Consider the following 18,267-nt stretch of genomic DNA (forward strand, 5'->3'; position numbering starts at 1 on the left):
TCTCCATCTGCACAGTTACCTATTGTAGAAATCTAACTGTTCCTCAGGTCCAATCTACCACTATGACCGCACATACTTAACAGCTGCAGCCAGTCAGTTCTGCTGTTTAATATTTCTCTAATCTGTCCGGGCCTTGCCGATTGCGTTGGCATTAATTTAGCTTGGAAGCCATCACCCAGTTTAACCTCAGTTCTTCATTTTGCTTTGCTCTTTTCAATCTTTACAAATGATATTGCATTCCCCAAACAGAATCATTTCTCATACACATAAGTCAATCTTTTTTCTTCCTTGATTAGCCCTTTAATGATGTTCCACTTCCCCAAACTTGACCTTGTTAAGTTTTATCCAAGTCTCTTGGTAATCTGCCATGGCCCACCTGCCCAGCCACATGGCCCTACTTCACCATGCCTCCCCTACCATCCTTGTCTGGTCACACTCAGCTACTTTAATTTGGCAAACACTTCAAATTCCTCTGAATGATTCTTCAGTCTCTTCTGAGACTGTAGGCTCTCACTGTGCTCTTGAATTCTTTCATTTAAGCTAGAATCACTCTGAGTTCACCTGTTGGCCCCCACACACACCCTGTTCACACACTACACAAGGTAGACTCACCACACATAACAGCACCAAGATCTCATTTCTCTTTGGGTTTAGTCAATGAGATCTCAGCTTGGAAAGTACCATTTTCTACCTAAAACAAAATAATCCATCAGAATGAGGAAGGCATTGCTTTTGGATGCACAGGAAAACTTTGCTAGAATGCTTTCTTAACCCATAAAATTTAGGAAAAAAACATGTTTACCATAACCTCTGACAGCAACTGAAAAATTAGGTTCCATCTCTCAAATAATTGTAGGCAGGGCTTTTCTTAGCAATAGAAAACCGAAACTGACATTCCAAATGCCTCTGAAGGACATCATCTCATAGATCTTTTGAAAGTTACCTATTCAGCCCCCTTATTTTTGGTGAAGGAGACTGAAGCCAAGATGAATGTGTTGTCTCTCTGCAGAAGTCTAATGTTGTTGTTATTTTCTTTTTAGAAAGACATAAAGGAAAATTTTCCCATTGCTCAAATGTTTTCATTTTCTTGTACTAACTTCAAAGGGAAACAAATCTGTTTTCATTACACCACTGAAGCCCTTGCATATAGGAAGCATAGGCTATGTCCCAGAAATGACATGTTCAAGAATTCCTCACAGAAACATTGTTCAGGAAGTCCTCCTCCCCCAACCCCCAACCAGAGTTACATCACCCATCCCTCCAGCTCTCTGAAAAATTATCCAATTAATCATCTCAGTGGTGGTTCACAACTTCAAGACTTGCATGGGCAGAAGCACTGCTCCATGTTCCCCGACTTTCTGGCATCAGATCCATGTTTCCTATGGTAGTAACCACACTAAGGAAAAAGAGATTTCCCAAGGGAATATCACTTTAGGGATGAGAGGTAAGGTAAGGAGCATATAGCAGAAGAATTACTTGAATGGGTTAAATCTTGCTATTGCAATCCAGGAAGAGAAAGGAGAGTGGGCAAGCCAAGACTAGAACCCCATTTTTTTAACTAACTGAATTCTTACATTTAATTCCAGAGAATCCATGTGAAGAGCTGTAAACTAAATTTAGATAGAAACAACATGGCTAGTCGGGTGGAAATATTAAAAAGATTCATAAAATCATCAATTCTCTACACTAAATAGAACTCCTGGGCTAATGGAAGTGGGAATGGAATGATCTGGAATGTACAACTCAAAGTGTGTATCAAGAAGAAAACTTAGGTCCTGGATTGCTAGCAACTGGAGGATTTTAAAATATATTTTATTTTAAGAGCACTTTGCAAAGTTATCAGGACTTAGATTCTTATTAAGCATATTCAAAATTATGCATTATAGAACACATAAATTTTATCAAACTTGAGATGAGACCTATTTAAGAACAAAGTATTAGATTTCTAATCACAGATAGAAATTTGAGTTTCTACATTTGAATCCATAAAGATAACGTAATCTTCCCCAATTTTCTTTGCTAGTCCTAGAAAAATCTTCTAACCTCAACGTACAAAGAGATGAATGGATACCCCCAAAGTGTGGAATAGTTTTCTGGGGAAAAGGGAACAACAGAAAAAAATTTTAAGCAAGCTTAAATGCATAACAGACCCATTCAATAACCTTCACATTGTTAATTTGGTGTGTTCCCAATGAACAATAATGACATCAATGCTTATTGAAAAAGTAAAGTCTTTTCTGGAAAATGTCTAAAGATAAGTGAATATCCATATAAGTTTTGAAGATTTACATGATATAGTAGAATACATAATATTTAGAGTTCTAAAAAGTTATGATCACTAATTTTTCTGATTGAAAAATAAGTCCATACATGTTATACATGTTTAAAAATAAATGCAGAATTCTAAAAAAATGTATAAAGAGAAAGTTCATTATGTTTAACTCTGAGGGTAAATGTAAATCTAATATTACATTTCCTATATACTATTTGGGATTGATTTTATTCACATGCCACCCTTTAGATACTTCTTATGATGTTGATTTATCATTGATATTATTTCATATAGACAATAGTCACAAAGAATCTTTAGAGATTAGATGCTTTTCTTTTTATATATATATTTATTATATTTTTAGGTGTAGATGGATGCAACACAATGCCTTTATTTTTATGCGGTGCTGAGGATGGAACCCATGTCTCCCGCCCATGCTAGGTGAGCACTCCACTGCTGAGCCACAATCCCAGCCCAGGATGCTTTTCTTTTTAACTTTCTAAAATGTTTTGCATTTGCCTATGGTTTTAGCTAATGATTCATATGAAGGGATGTCACCTCCAAGCTAAGGACAGTTTGGTTATGATAGAACAAAGAAAAGCCAAAAGCCCTCTGTAAATAAGATTATTGTCCTAGGGTAAAAGCAAAGCTATCATGGGCTGACCCTTGACTTAAAAGCCAAGATAAGGGGAAGAACATAGTTGGGGAAAAAAAGAAAATTTGAAGATGTAGAATGAAAAGAAAAAAAAATCAGGAAAAAAATAATAAGGACTATTTGTAGGGATGAGTAGTTTGGGACCAGGGACTGATTATAATCATTTCATGGAAGATAGAGAGCACACAAATACACAACCCCATCTGCCCATCTCCTGTTTCCCTCTGCTCAGAAGGTGGTGGAAACTAAGCTGAGCACAACACATGGAAACTAAGCAGAAGAGGTGGTTATGTGATCAGGTGAAAGGCTCCCTTAAAATGCTTACACCTCCATTCATGGAGGACTGCAGGAAAGCAGTCTTCTACAGACCTGGATTCTAGGTTGGATCCAGGAGTCAAGATCCTTAGTGATCTTAGTGAACCTCTTGATGAAGTAAAAATGCTACACAGGGCAACCCCTCAGGCAGCCATTAGCTTGGGTAACCATGAAGGCGGACTCCATGGCCTCCATATGAACCAGTGGCAGAAGGACATGGATTTACAGCCTCCTCTCAACTCCATGTCATTTTGGTCAACCACTGATGATAACATCATCTTAACTCAGGCAACTGACTATTCCAACGAGTCTTTGAAGATATGCTGAAGTATAGGTGAAGTAGGATACCTGCTTCCTGCCTCTTCAGATAAGTCACTGCAGGATTCCTGCTCCCCTCCTCAATCAAAAATGAAGCAGCCCAAGATCACTGAATTAAGAAAAATATAGCTACACTGTTGGTAGAGTCGGGAAGGACAGCAGTCAGAACCTAAATGGCAATGAGCAGAGGAGACCCTTAGACATTTTTAAGTATGTTCAACTTTTCCCTTTCTTGGTATTTGGGTCCTTATCATATCTGAGTCCAGATGACCTCAAGGGCACCTGCTTATTCGCTCTGTTTGTTTGGTATGTAGGTCTGACTTCCTCGTTGTTCTTATGCCAGGCACCTTTATTTTCTTCCCCTTGAGCTTCATCTATTTGTATGATTTTTTTTCTGTTCAGGGATCATCAAGTATGACAACCCAGAGGGGGTCTCTGGAGACCAATACCATCTTTTTTTATTTCCAGCACAGGGGATGGAACTCAGGGGCACTTGACCACTGAGCCACATCCCCAGCCCTACTTTGTATCTTATTTAGAGACAGGGTCTCACTGAGTTGCTTAGTGCCTTGCTTTTAATGAGGCTGGCTTTGAAATTACGATCTTCCTGCCTCAATCTCCTGAGCTACTGGGATTACAGGCATGTGCGAACGCATCTGACCTCAATACCACCTTATGGAAGAGTTATAGGATGATTTTCCTTTATTTTTCACAGAAAGTAAATCTTGTTTTCTCTATCTTCTTAAAATATACTCTCAATTCATTTATCCAACAAAGCAAGGAGGAGAGATAGCATTAAATGTATTAAATGAAGCACCATTTACCAACTGTTAATAATTGAGGCCAAAGAGATTTTCCTAAATAGAAGGTATCGTCAGAAATACCCAGTGCAAGTGGCTTTTCCTTCATTTTTCTTTTTTTTTAAAGAGAGAGAGAGAGAGAGAGAGAGAGAGAGAGAGAGAGAGTGTGTGTGTGTGTGTGTGTGTGTGTGTGTGAGAGAGAGAGAGAGAGAGAGAGAATTTTTTAATATTTATTTTTTGTTTTCGGCAGACACAACATCTTTATTTGTATGTGGTGCTGAGGATCGAACCCGGGCCACACGCATGCCAGGCGAGCGCGCTACCGCTTGAGCCACATCCCCAGCCCCTCCTTCATTTTTCAATTGCAAGTTTGTTGTTTATTTTAATCTAAGATGCTGCAATTGATTCTTTCAGTCAAGTGATATTAATACCTAGTATATCAGACATGATTTTAGAACACATTGGTAAATTAGACAGCTATTGTGCCTGTCTCCTACTGAGATTTAAAAACATAAAGTGAAAGTTAGGTAAATACCTGTATTAAATTCTAGGAAGTAAACAGACGAGGTGCTAAAGGCTCCTAAACCAAGATTATGATTTTATACCAGATTCATTAGAAAGGCTTTTTTATGAGTGGCAGATGATCCAACTGAAAATTAAGATGCTTGCCATGGCACTCATGCAGAGGTGGCAAGATGGAATGTTCCACTGGAGGAACAACATAAACCATACACTCTAAATAGAAGCCTTAATGCAGAAAAGGGAAAATCGTGCCCAAGAAGCTCAGAGATAAATAAGCATGGCTGAAATCTGGTTAAAGCAGCAACAGCCCAAGATAAGATAGGAGAGGTGAGAAGTTCTCAGTCATGCACTAAAGGCCACAATAAGGAGCATGGTGGCAGAGTCAAACAAGAGTCACAGTGAACACTGCAGTCAGGGGTCAGGCTTAAACATCATCAAGTGATAAATCCCGTGGAATGCAGGTACCTCTGATCTTCCTTCCTGAAGCTCCATCCTCCCAGTCTAACCATGAGAAAATCATCAGACAAACCAAAATTGAAGGACATTCTACAAAATTCCAGTCCAGTACACCTCAAAGCTGTCAAGGTTATCCAAAACAAAGAAGGTCAGTTATGGTGAAACAGTCATAGTATCTAGGAGCCTGAGGAGAGAGACACAAGAACTAAACTTATTGTAGTATCTGGATAGGATCCCAAACAGAAAGAGAATATTGAGTAGCAACTAAAAATCTGAATGAAGTAGAGACTCTAACAATGTTTCAATATGGATTCATGAGTGTTAACTATATCATAGTATAACAAGAGCTTAACAGAGGAAACTAGGTGATGGGTGCATGGGAAGCCTTTGTACTATCTTTGCTGTAATTTCAAAACTGTACTAAAATGAGAAAGTTTTGTTTTTCAAGAAATGGGTTCTAAGTTTTCTAGAAAATTAGTAGATGGTGGTGCCATTTCTTGACATGAGAGAGATAAGGAGACAGAGTGGGGACAAATGCAGAGGAAGGGCTACTTTGAGGATATGCACACACACCCACAGCACAGTGGTATTTTAATATGTACTCAGTAAAGGGCAGTTTTAATTGCTCTAAACTGTCTTTGCTTAAAACCAGGGGTCAGAGCCTCCCTCATGTGCATAAAGCTGGGGTGATGACCTGGCTTCTTTTGGGGGCCAGAAGCTACCACCATACGGTTCTGTTACTCACCGGAGCAGAACCTGTGGTTTCTGGCTACCAGAATGAAGGCAGCCTTCTGGGGCTTCTCCTTAGAACACCCCGGTAAATAGACCGTTTCTATTCATGATCTTTCTGCCTCTGAGTCACAAGTTCTCACAACTGCAGAACATGGCAATTTTCTTTTGAGCACTGGCATTCTTTGGGGATTCTACAAAGGAAAACTACTTAATTTGAAATGTAGCCAACAGTCACAGAATACTCTTTGTCCAGACACTTTGTTATCCCCAGAATACCTGATCAATATATTGGTTATTCTTAGTCGCACACAAACAGAAGCATGTTCCTGTGTCAGAGCAGTGACATGAAGCACTGTCAAGGAGACATCATGGTTCTGATGCCCTGTGCCCACACCTTTCCCTAGATCACATTTCAGTTGCCTCCTTTCTAACCCTGATCAGCAAGATATAAGTTGGCACTTACCAAAAATCATATTTAAATGCAAACTAGACATTTATTAATTCTCTTCAAGATTAGGAGCATGTTATCTCAGTTTTGAAGGGATTTTCTTGATAATTTGGAAACAACTTTAACCTACAACCCTGAGTTAGAAAAGATACAGAAAAATTAATTGTAAAGTTCATGCTGGACATGAGCAGAAAACAATTAGGAATGGCTGGAGGTGGCAAGTTCCTCTACAGCAGGGAGAGGGTTTTAGTCTTCATTGACAATCTTGGTTAACTGGGAAGGAAGCCATGACCTCCTGCCCATGCCTTATATTTGTGAAATGTCTCTGGGTGTACCAGGAAGGAGTATGTCTAACAAGACAAGGAACATAATTTTAAAATGTAATCAACATAGAGAAAATGGCATCCTTATAATGGTGCTATTATCTAAACAAACCAAATAAACATCACCAGAGGTTTCATCCAAAGCTGAATCACTGTAAGTAGCAATTACAATTGTAGTATTCTTCATGCACGTAGCACGTAGGTCTTTACAAAATGTTTTCAATGTCTTTTATCCATGAAAAACCTCAAAGTAAGAGGTACAGGTAATACAGTCCATATAGAAATGAGGAAGCTTCAGGATGAGTGTTGGCCTGAAACTTGCTCTGTTTTGGAGAACTGTTCCTCACTTGAGTTGGGAAAACTGAGTTGGAGGTGAGATTGGGCAAACTCTTAATTACTCTTGTCCCTCACCTGGAAATCAGACATAATCCTTATCTTCCAAGATTATCAAGACAAAACAGATGCAAAAATGTGAAAGTCATAAATGTTAAGAAATATAAGAGCATTGTTCTCTTCCTCAGCTCAACAGGAGCTTGAAATCTCTTGTACATGTCCCCAGAACACTGAAAGCCACTCACTGAAAGCTGACCATGCCACCTCTCACGCCAACATAAAACACCTCTCCTTCAATCTGGAGTATTGCATTCATATTGGAGAACAATAATTTTGAAGGAAATGGGGACACTGCAGACTGGATTATAAGACTGAATAGTTGTTTTTTTAATAAATAATTACTTTCAATTGATATTGGCATATCAGCATTCCTTTGCAATTTCTGAGCCATTTTTTTTAAACAAGAATAACCTTTCTTGTGATTTTCCTGCTGGAGGAAATAAAAGAAGTCATAACCCATGCTAAATAAAAGGAAACTGTAGCATAGTTATTGTCAACAGAGTCTGAGCAGGAAATGCTAATATCTCATTTCTCAAAATTCATTCCCTACCCCAGAGACCTTTCATGTGGAATGTCGGATGCAGATTATTTGAGTTGAAAAATGTTCTTGCAACTCATATACATAATTATATTCTGGAAAACTGCTATAACATTTCTCAATGAATTCTCACAACTCCCAACATCACAGGTCAACTGCTCACTTTAGGCTGAAGAACGGATTGATCCAGGAAGTTTCCCAAATCCTATCCCCCCCATGCAGAAAAGAGCAGGGACTAGGATGTGTACTGATAGCGGAAGCAGATGGAAGACGGGTAATTTGGCTTCTCTCTCTTTTAAGAGACTAAGACCTTTCTTAGGTTTCATATAAGGGACTCATAGACAAAGCTGTGACTTATGCTTATCTGTGAGGAATGACAGCTCATTGATAAAATTCTGTTTAAATTTTGTAGAATAAAGAAACACACCTAACAGAGCCAGAGCAAGTAAGAAAGATCTGGAAAGTTTACCATGGCCTGGAGAAAAGAGGGGTCTGATGGACTGTCCCAAGGATCCCCAAGTTGGAGTTGTCTCTGTAAATCAGGAGTAGCCATCAAAACAATCCCAAGACAAAGAACATTTCCTCCCCACATCTGCTTCTTCTAGTGTAAAGCAGGACGTATCAGATCACAAGTTATGTTCAAGTCAAATAAAAGGAAATGCTTTATGTATCCCTCACAAGGGAATTGCTTCACAGAGATCAAGCACCAGAGACTTTCTCTTCTCTTCAGGTAGATCCTCTTTCTCCTCAGGAAGGAAGGCAAAATAGTTGCCTTGAGGCAGGGTCAGTGAGGTTTGAATTTTAGAGAAAAGTTTGGGGGTGGTTCAAGGGAAAAGCTCAGAGTCATGACTCTTAATTAACTTCTCCAAAATTCATCTACAGGATTTATCACAGATGAGTGGCCAGTTAAGTTTGTTATACATTCAGGGCATTTCTGTCAATGACAGCGTCGATGAGACCGCATCTAGGCTGTGTCACCTTGGACAAGTCATAAGATGTTAGCAATTTTGATTTTCCTCAATTCTTTATTACCACCCTTTGTGTTTTTTGTAAAAATAAAAAGAGGATATGAATGTATTGTTCCATAGTTAATTATAGCTTTTTTTTTTTAAAAATGAAGTCTTATTTTAACCCATATTTAACCCACAAATATCACTTTTTCAAGAAAGTGGGAATCCAGCACAAGAATGGAATGATGGGCATGTATTCTGAAACCCAGCTGAGACACCTGATTGAGGAGGGATGCTTGCAGGACAATAGGAGGCAAGATTTTTTTATTAGAACCACCAAAGTAAAGCAAGTTCTCTTTATCCATACCACATGATGTCAGGGCACATTGCTTCCCAATTTTGAAATTATTCCTCAAAGTGCACCAGAGGCAGTTATCTGTGCACCTACTTCTCCAAAGGGATCAGAAACAATGGGATACATTTTCTGCTTCCTTCAATACCTTGGCCACTTGCTTTAGGATACACATAGGAATGGCCCCAGTGATCTAGCCAGATCACTTGACGTCAGATCATTTGACTCTATGAGTGGTGAAATCATAGGAATAGAAAACTTGCATTGTGTTTTCATGTGTTTCACTTTGCGGTTGGCAGCATCAGGCTAGGTGTTGCTATTTACCAGTCTAACTAATCCTCTCTGTCATGATTCTTTTCAGATTTTCTATGACTTTCTTAGGTGAGTGTCAAATGAAATAGAATAGTGCAGGGCATAACACTTAGGTAAAATGTTTCCTTTAGATGAAAGAATTTGCACATAGTAACTGACAGGGCAACTCCAAACTTCTGGAATTGTTTACTATCTTATGATCTGACCATCCTAATGTTCTGCTCTCCTCCTGATGACCCTAGGCTGTGAGAAAAATGTGCAGGACTTGCAATGTTCCAATCTTATGCTTTGGCACCATGCATCACCCTCTTCTGAGAGGTCCTTCTTGCTACCTGTCAATTCAGTAAGACCCTACTCACGCTTTACTGCTTTATTAACCAAGCTTCAGCTGGGTTAGTCCCACCCTCTCCTCCATGATTTCGTAGTTCCCTCTAGCATCCATATGTTATGTTTCATTTATTTTTCTCCTTATCTTCTAGGATAGACTATAAGGCAGAGAATTACGATCCCTCATCTTGAATTCTAGATGTCTAGCAAGAGTACCTGGATGCACCTAATTTTGTAGCGATAAATGTTGGAGAACAAGTGAATAACCAAATATTTCTAATGCAGCAGTATCTATCCCTTACAAACCTTGTGCTTTCCATACTGTAATGGACTGACTGAATATAGCAAGAAAAAAGGAAAATAAGCTTTAAAATGAAGAGTAACAACATGATTGAAAATGATACTGACATGAAAGATAATCTTTTTAAGTTTAAGTATAGATGATATCCTCCTTATCTATATTCACATAAAACACCTCTGGATTGGAAGCTATTTTTCCAGGCAGAGATGGAATTGGAGGGGGCTTCCAAGACCTGCTCCCCTTTGCAAGAAAGCTGTACCCCAATTTTCTTTGGATCCTTGTGCTTTCATAGACAAAAAAAAAAGGTTAACTTTGAGTTATATTTGTTTCTTTTGCTCCATAGTTGAAGAGGCTCAATCTTCCAAGGAAGAACTGCCATTCCTGTCCAAATCCTCTTTCCTGTGGACTTACATTAAGATGAATGAAACATTTTCCTTAAAAAAGATGGCAGCAAATTAACTTTCAGTCTCTTCAAATGCAGTTTCTCTGAAAACAAAGTCCTATATGTCTTCTGGTGGATTACTGGTACCCGTTAATGTCACAAGCCAGTATATAATTTGGGAGCTCATGTAAGAAACACAGAAAACAAATAAACAGAAAAACAAATTTCCTGTCATTTGTTGAAATGTTTCAATTTTAATTTTCAGGCTTCATTGAGTGTGGAATTCTCTCCTAGTGAGTCAAGATAAGCAGCTTTACTTCCTGGCAAGCTGTCCCTTTTGATTTTGCTACGGAGTAGCCCTTAAAGAGAATACAGTATTTACAAACAAGGTTTCTGGCATATTCTCCCATACTTCCCTATCCTCTCACAGTTCCACACGCCTCTTAAAATAGCTTTACAAGTGCCTTCCCAACATTCCCCAGAAGCACATCTCGTTCCCAGTGTATGTGACAGGGGGCTGGGAGAGCCATCTATCACCTCACCGTGAATGTCTGTGAACCATGAAATACTCAGTGTCTCGGACAACACCAGGTCTTCAACTCATCACCAACTGCTTCTCCTTTCCCATTCCCCAGATCAGAAGCAAAGCAAAAAGATGACCCAAAGTACAAACATTTCATTTTGAAAAGATTAATGGCAAAACTAATTATATGTATGGTTACAGGACTCATGAAAGAAATCATCTGCTATTCGAAAGAAAACATACATTGAAAGAATTAAGAGAGATGACATCAAAATACTGCATTCCAGTTTGTCTCCTTTGCTCACTGCAAAGATAGTGCATGGACAATTTTTACAAATGGGTCAGTAGAAGTGATAACAGCTTCCTAACAATTTTTGAAATGAGAAAGTAGAAGAAAAAAGTTGAATTTGATGTAGTTTTATAGGAGTTAGTCTATTATCCTTCCTTAGGATTTCTGAAGCAGTAATACGTCTACAGGGAACAGTTTTCAATTATTCTTGATTTCATGAAACTAAAATGAACTAAAAGGTCTTGTGTTTTTTTTTGAGCACCAATATTATTTTTTAAATTATTGGTCCAAATACTATAAAGATTAATAAAAACTCCAATTATTTACATGTAAATCAATAACAAAAAAAATGACTACATGATATCTCCAAAACCATAGAGTTTTGCTTGCTGAACCAGGGCTGACTTAGTGGCTAACACATGTTCCAAGGGATCAGCACCATTTCAAAGCTGTCATTGAAGTTTTGAAAATCTCTTAGTTTTGAATCCCAGCTTTTCCAAAAAAATATTAGCTCTAAATCATGGAATACCTTGATGAAATATCTGTGGGAAAAAAAAATAACATAGGAGTTGGAAAAAGAATTAAAAAATCCCAGACAAATGAGAAAGAAAATAAGGAGGATTTATAGAATCTCGTCTTGCTCAGGAGGAATTAAATTCTAAGATTAGCTTAGTCATGGTGGATGATGAAATTAAGGTTAGGCATCAGGATGTTCAGGCTCAGCTCCTGACTCCATCACCTTGAATCACGGTAACCTTCCTGACAACTCACCACTGTTTCTTGGTCAATATCTCCTTAGTTGTAAAGCAGAGGTCTCAAACAATACAATGATGAACACTCCACTCAACCATTGAGTCTGTGAGGGCAGAGGGAAAAGATCAACTAACAGTGATCAAATTCTCTTTGAAGTAGCCTGGGAAAGGGGTTGTGGAAACCTTCTCTCTCTAAGCTCCTAAAAAGTGGTGGCCAATGGAAGTCACCCTACAAAGGAGCACAGGGCCACCATAGCTATGGGATAGCAGTAGTGCTGTTATCAAGTAGTGCTAAGTCTGTGTTTGCAGGAGTTAGTGGGCCTTCTCTTCCCTAGGGATAGGAAGATAGCAAGCAGCCCCAGCAGGAGGGACAAGGTGGGACACAAACACACTGTTAGGAAGAAAATGTTCAGAAAATACTGAGTGAATGAGTAAATAAAAGGACAAATAAATCCATACTCCAGATTTTATTCTTAAGGCTACACATGGCAAGTTATTCAGAATGGTACGTAGTTTCATAATGTAAATTTCTTTTCATCTTTTGTCACATATCTCTTAGATAGGGTCAAGTAAGAAGAGAAAATGTAGTAAATTTATCCCCAATATGTGGAAAGATCTATTTAAATCATATGTGATTAGTTTAGTTTCTGGCTAGATTTTTTTTTTCAATATATGTTATATATAAAAACTAGAGTTTGGTGTCTTTGGAAGTTCATGTGTTTGAGATTAATTGGATTCAGCTTAACCAGAATAACACTACAAGGGCAGCCTGAGGAAAATCTGCTGAGGTTTAGATGCGGTGATGCTTTCAAAAGTGAGAAAATGTGTCAGAAAGAAAGATTAATTCTGAAAGGTAAATTTTACCTAGAAAGAGTTCCTTTGAATTATTTCAGAAAACATCAACTTAGGAAATTAACAGAAGTAGATTGGAATAGTAGGAGACTTGAAACTCTTAGCAGAACATCATTTAAAATCATCATTAAATAATGTTTATTGTGCCAAGAATAAAGTTAGGAATAAGACTAAAAACTGAAAAAAAGAAAGAAAAAGAAAATGAGAAGGAGAAATAAAAGGAGAAAAAGAAAAATAAATGACATTGAAATCCAGCTCTCATGAAATAGGCTTCTCCTAATGAAATCAGAGTCTATCAGGAGAACCTTGCTGTGTGAAGGAGCTGAAATATCAAGTACATGTGTAAGACAAAGAACAGGCCCAAGTGAAGATGTTAAAGTCAAGTTAAATAGGGGGTGTCATTAGCTATCCTGTGCACACCCCGTGTCTAAACAGCTGGGATGACTAGATCAACACACTAAATAACATCAATTTTCCTAAAGGTAGAGGGAAGAGAAAAGGGCACACCCCAGGGGACACTAAGTGAGCTAGTAGGATTTCTCTTACTTCTCAAATAGAAAGCAGAGTTCCCTATCTGTTATTGGTAAAGTGAATTAAGATTTATGTGTTCTCATTTAGGGGTCAGTGTGCTGTTTCATGCAATGGTCTTGGCCTCTAGGTCTCCAGCATTTTTATCCTATCCTCATCATGGCCATGACCTGCTGAGTCTTGGGAGATCAACTGAGGAGGAGAAATGGAAAAGAAATAGCTCCTTGACATCCTCTCCTCCCCTCCTCTCGAATTTAGATTCAAGGGAGCCGAACAGTTTGTCCAAATTGGGTAAACAAACCATTTAAATCCTTCAATCCTACAAAGGTAAAGAATTTTATTGCCTGAATTACTCTAAAAACTTATAAAAACAACAACAATAACCACAACATCCTCATGAGGAAATAAAGCGAGTTTAATGAACACTATGTAATTCCAAATGAGAGTGCTCCCTCTAAGTACTGAATTAGGCCGAGGGTATATTAAAGGAAGAGGAAGAAGAGAGAGAATTAAAATATTCAGGATACAAGTTATGTGATTATTTTTGGAAAGTTACAGATTTTAAGAACATGGAAATTAAAGATTAGAGGAAAATCTAGTACAAGAATGAAATAATACGCATGGTGAAAGGAAATACATTTTTCTAATATGCAGTTAAAATATATCCTCAAGGAACAAGGGAAAACCATTACTGATTTAAAAAAAGGAAAAACTAGTGTAACAGAATATTATTCAGTTCTAAAAAGAGATGATCCATGAAGCCATGAAAAGACACAGAACAGACTTAAATGCTTATTAGTAAGTGCAAGAAGCCAGTCTGACATCTAAGACTTTCTAGAGAAGACGAACCTGTGGAGAAGGTAAAAGGATTTAATAAGGGATGGCAGGAGTTAGGGAAGTGGAAAGACACTTATCCACATCATCATGTGGATAAACAAATGCCATTATACATTGTTCAAATGCATACAATGTACAACACCAAGAGTGAACCCTAGGTGGACTCAGTGGCATACACCTGTCGTGCCAGGTACTCATGAGGCTGAAGCAGGAGGACCACTTAAAGGCAGAAGACCAGCCTGGGGTGAAGTCCCATCTCCAACCAAAAAGAGAGAAAAAGAATCAGGAAGAATGAGCCCTCAAGTAAACATGATGACATGTCAATGTGGGTTCAGGGACTGTGAACAAATATACTAGGGCATAGTGATCATAGGGGACACTTTTGCATGCATGGGAACAGGCAGTCTATGAAAGTATGTGCCTTTCACTGTATTTTTCTGTAAATTTGAAACTGCTCCAAAAAAAAATTAAGTCTATTTTTGTAAAAAGAAAGGGCCAAAAGATGTCTTTCCATAATTACATAGAAGGGGAAATTTTTGAACATTAGATAACTAACTGACCTCTCGGTATCAAGTCTCATTTCAATTGTATTAGAAATGTGAAGTAAGAACACATGAGTTTGGGAGAAATAATCATTTTAGAATGTGGTCAAATGCTTGCTACGAGGGAAACGAAAAAGTCGCACTAATTTAATTAAAAGAAGCAAACAGGGATGACCTTTAGAAAATCTGACCAATATATAGTGCAGGGATTTCAAGGCTCTGGAATCCCCAGACTTAGGGAAATCAGCTCATATATTGGCAGTGCCATCCGTTATTTCTGAAAATGCATGTCAGATACCAAGAGGTGCCAAACGATGGGAGTGAGAGCAATATCTATTAAGGGAGAAGAGGGCAGGGCTGCCAATGACAGACAGCATCTAGATTTGGTGTCTCCTAAATTGATGAGAACAACACAGTCAGGAAAATTTAAGAAAACCTTACGTACACAGTGAAAAAGCTAAAAAGAGGCAGGGCCAATTAAGGAGCTGAGGACTGGGATACGGAAAAACACCCAGAAGAAATGGGCCGTGGGAACTTGCACTGTAATAAAGAACCAAAAAGAAGCTAGAAAACATCAAAGTGGGAGACACTGACTACCACTCTCTCTTCTATGAAAATAACTCTTGGGATTCAATCAGAACACTTCAGTGATAGAAAGATGTCATTTTATTTTGTTTGAATGTGGAAACTCACTGGAAAATAGATATGACCTCCTTTCTGTACCTCTGGTAGAAAATTAAAACAAACAAACAAAAAAATCCCAAATAATTTGAATTTTCAGTAAATTCTTAAGGAAGTAGAAGCTGAAGAATCTTTTTAAAAATGGGGAAATTTTAAAGACGAATGTTAAAGATGTGAATTTCCTGCAGAATGTGTTATGTAACTAACAAACTGCGAGGGAGAGAGAAGCAATTATCACTTTAATTAATTAGGGCCCTGTTGTAGCTCCCTTGTGAAAGATAATCCTTGATTAAAAGTGTCAGTATGTAAAAATATTGACTGATATTGAAGTGTAAGACTGTGAAATTTCAATTAATTGTAAAAAATTAGCTGGTATTATCATTTACCAATAGACACTAATGATTCTCAGGAGACCTGGGGTACACAAACAAATGGAGTTGACAAGGGACATGTAAACAGGGGCAGAATTTGTCTGCTGATGGTTTAACCCTTAGAACAATTAGGTCCTTTAGTCTTCTCTTCGTGTGTCTGCTATGCAGAGGTTAGCATTAAGTAAGAGAGATTAATTTAGACAACAACAGAACTGATAAAGCAATATGAAATAGAAAGAGATTAAACGATAACATTTTACCCACACTTGGTGGTTTTCTATTCAACAGAAACATCCTATATATGAGACTCGTCTCATCTCCATGCCCAGAAAGAGCTCCCAGGAGACCCTGAAGCCTGTCAAACTTTCAAATGTGAAGTCTGTAAAGTGGACTCTGTCAGGAGGTTTGTGGCCAAGACGGTGGTTTTAAACCTCACCTGAGATACATCCCTCTCAAACAAACTCTGCTTTTCCCAATTCCTTTCTCTGAACACTGACGGAGAGTGAAACTTACCTTCATTTTAATTCCCTGTTTTTCCTTGACTTTATCAAAATTAAATACCAAACAATATAATGACATTAGCCTCTTAAAGAAGCTGTTTGTGATAAGTAAAGTAAACCGATACCATTTAAAAACTGATGTTTAACATTAGATGTGGGTCTGATGCCCAAGTTACAAACTCACTCTAAAAAACTGAGACCCAGATATTTACTGTGAAAGAGCCCCAAAGTCCAGATTCCAGAAGCAAAATAAACAAACAAACATCACTGAGACTGGGTGGGAGGGACAGGGGCAATACATGTAAAGAATTGGCCATGACCCTAAATTTTGTCGACATGAGAAACAGTAGATGCCATTTCATCTTTCTTTGGTCCTTGTTATTGTCACAGAAGATTATCTTGTTCAAAATTCTGAAATTTCCCTTTATATGGAAATATCTAGTCATACAAAATATCCATCCATGCTCCCTTTAAACTAAAGGCAAACTTGGACCTCTTTGTTTACCTTTGAGTGACACCTATTCACCAGAGACAAGAGAACTTCAACCTGCATCAGCCAGGTCTCTCCTTTCTTTCAGCACCTCAGTACTCAGTACTAAGGACCAAAAAAAAAAAAAAAAAAAAAAGAAAGAAAGAAAGAAAAAGGAAAAGTTCTAATATTTCCACTTACATGTGAAGACACAACAGCACACTCCACTGATAAAATCTGGTAGAAAAGTAATTTTGAGGATAAAGCAAGAAAGCAGCAGACCTACCTGGGAAACATGCTTTGGTCTCAGGGTTGCTCTTTATCTTCTCCCTACAATGAAACCAGAAGTCCTCCAAAGAACAATTAAGTGCAATTCCTCTCTTTCCCTGTTTTCATGCTGGTTTAGAAACTTTTCCCACGGTAACAGTGCTGAGGAAGGTACAAGTTCAACAACATGAAATTGTGTATGAAATTTAGTTAATTTCTCCTATCAATCAAATTGTTCTGTGCTTAGCTTTTGTGAAAAGTGAGGGAAATTATCCTTCAGGTAATTCTTTGGCTCCCCGTCTTGACCCTTGTAAAGAGTTCCTTAGTAGTTAAGAAACAAGAAGCTTGCCTTCCTACAGAATTTCATCTTGTTTATTTGGCATGCATGGATGGTGAGGTAGGAAAAAGCTTCTTTGCTTTATTAAAACAGAAGAATCATCCTGATGATTAAGAGTAAACAATAACATCAGGAAAAGTTATTACAATGTTCTGATTCATAGAGGAGATTTGATATTATATCAATGTGTTATTCAAGATAATCATGGTGCTCCAACATTTTGCAATATTAACAGCCAAATGCATCCCTGTTCACCTTTAAGACAGTTGTCTCAGATACACTGTCCCTCCCCTATCTGAGGCTGAGAGAGAGAACGAGGAAGAAGGCCAGGTGCTCCATTCAACTAGGTCTCCCAGAAAATCTAGACAGAACATTGTATAGAAGAGAACACCGAGGAGCTTCAGAGTCATGGAGATATTTATGATCTGAGAAGATACACAAAGAAGAGGACTGTGGAAGAGAAAAGATGAATCAAGTCTTAGGAAAGAAAACGGCATACTTATTTCTTAAGCAGTTAGGACTAAGGACATAAGGTATGCAGGTGGCATTGTGCTCCAGTCAAACAAATAGGTATGTAGGTTCCATAGAAAATGGAAGAGAAGCATCTTTATTTATGGCTGCCCTCCTGAACTGTGATTCATCACTGACACTAGAATCTGCCTAGGGAATCAAAGAGTCTCCGGCCACGACTCTTTCTCTGGGCCTTGGTGCACCTGGGGATGGAGAACCCACATGAAGCTGAGCTTTCTGTTTTCCTCTTCAATGCCCCTTGGCTTCCAATTTTTCATTCTACAATTATGTAAAATATGATTATCCACTTCATGATCATGTCAGGTGCTTGTTAAAAAATCTAGATTCCTGGGAGTCATCTTCAACTTGCTGACTCATAATCTCTGCAAGAGCAATAAAGTATTTTAGCTCCT

This window comes from Urocitellus parryii, chromosome 3, assembly GCF_045843805.1.
Source record: "Urocitellus parryii isolate mUroPar1 chromosome 3, mUroPar1.hap1, whole genome shotgun sequence".
In the NCBI taxonomy this organism is placed as follows: domain Eukaryota; kingdom Metazoa; phylum Chordata; class Mammalia; order Rodentia; family Sciuridae; genus Urocitellus; species Urocitellus parryii.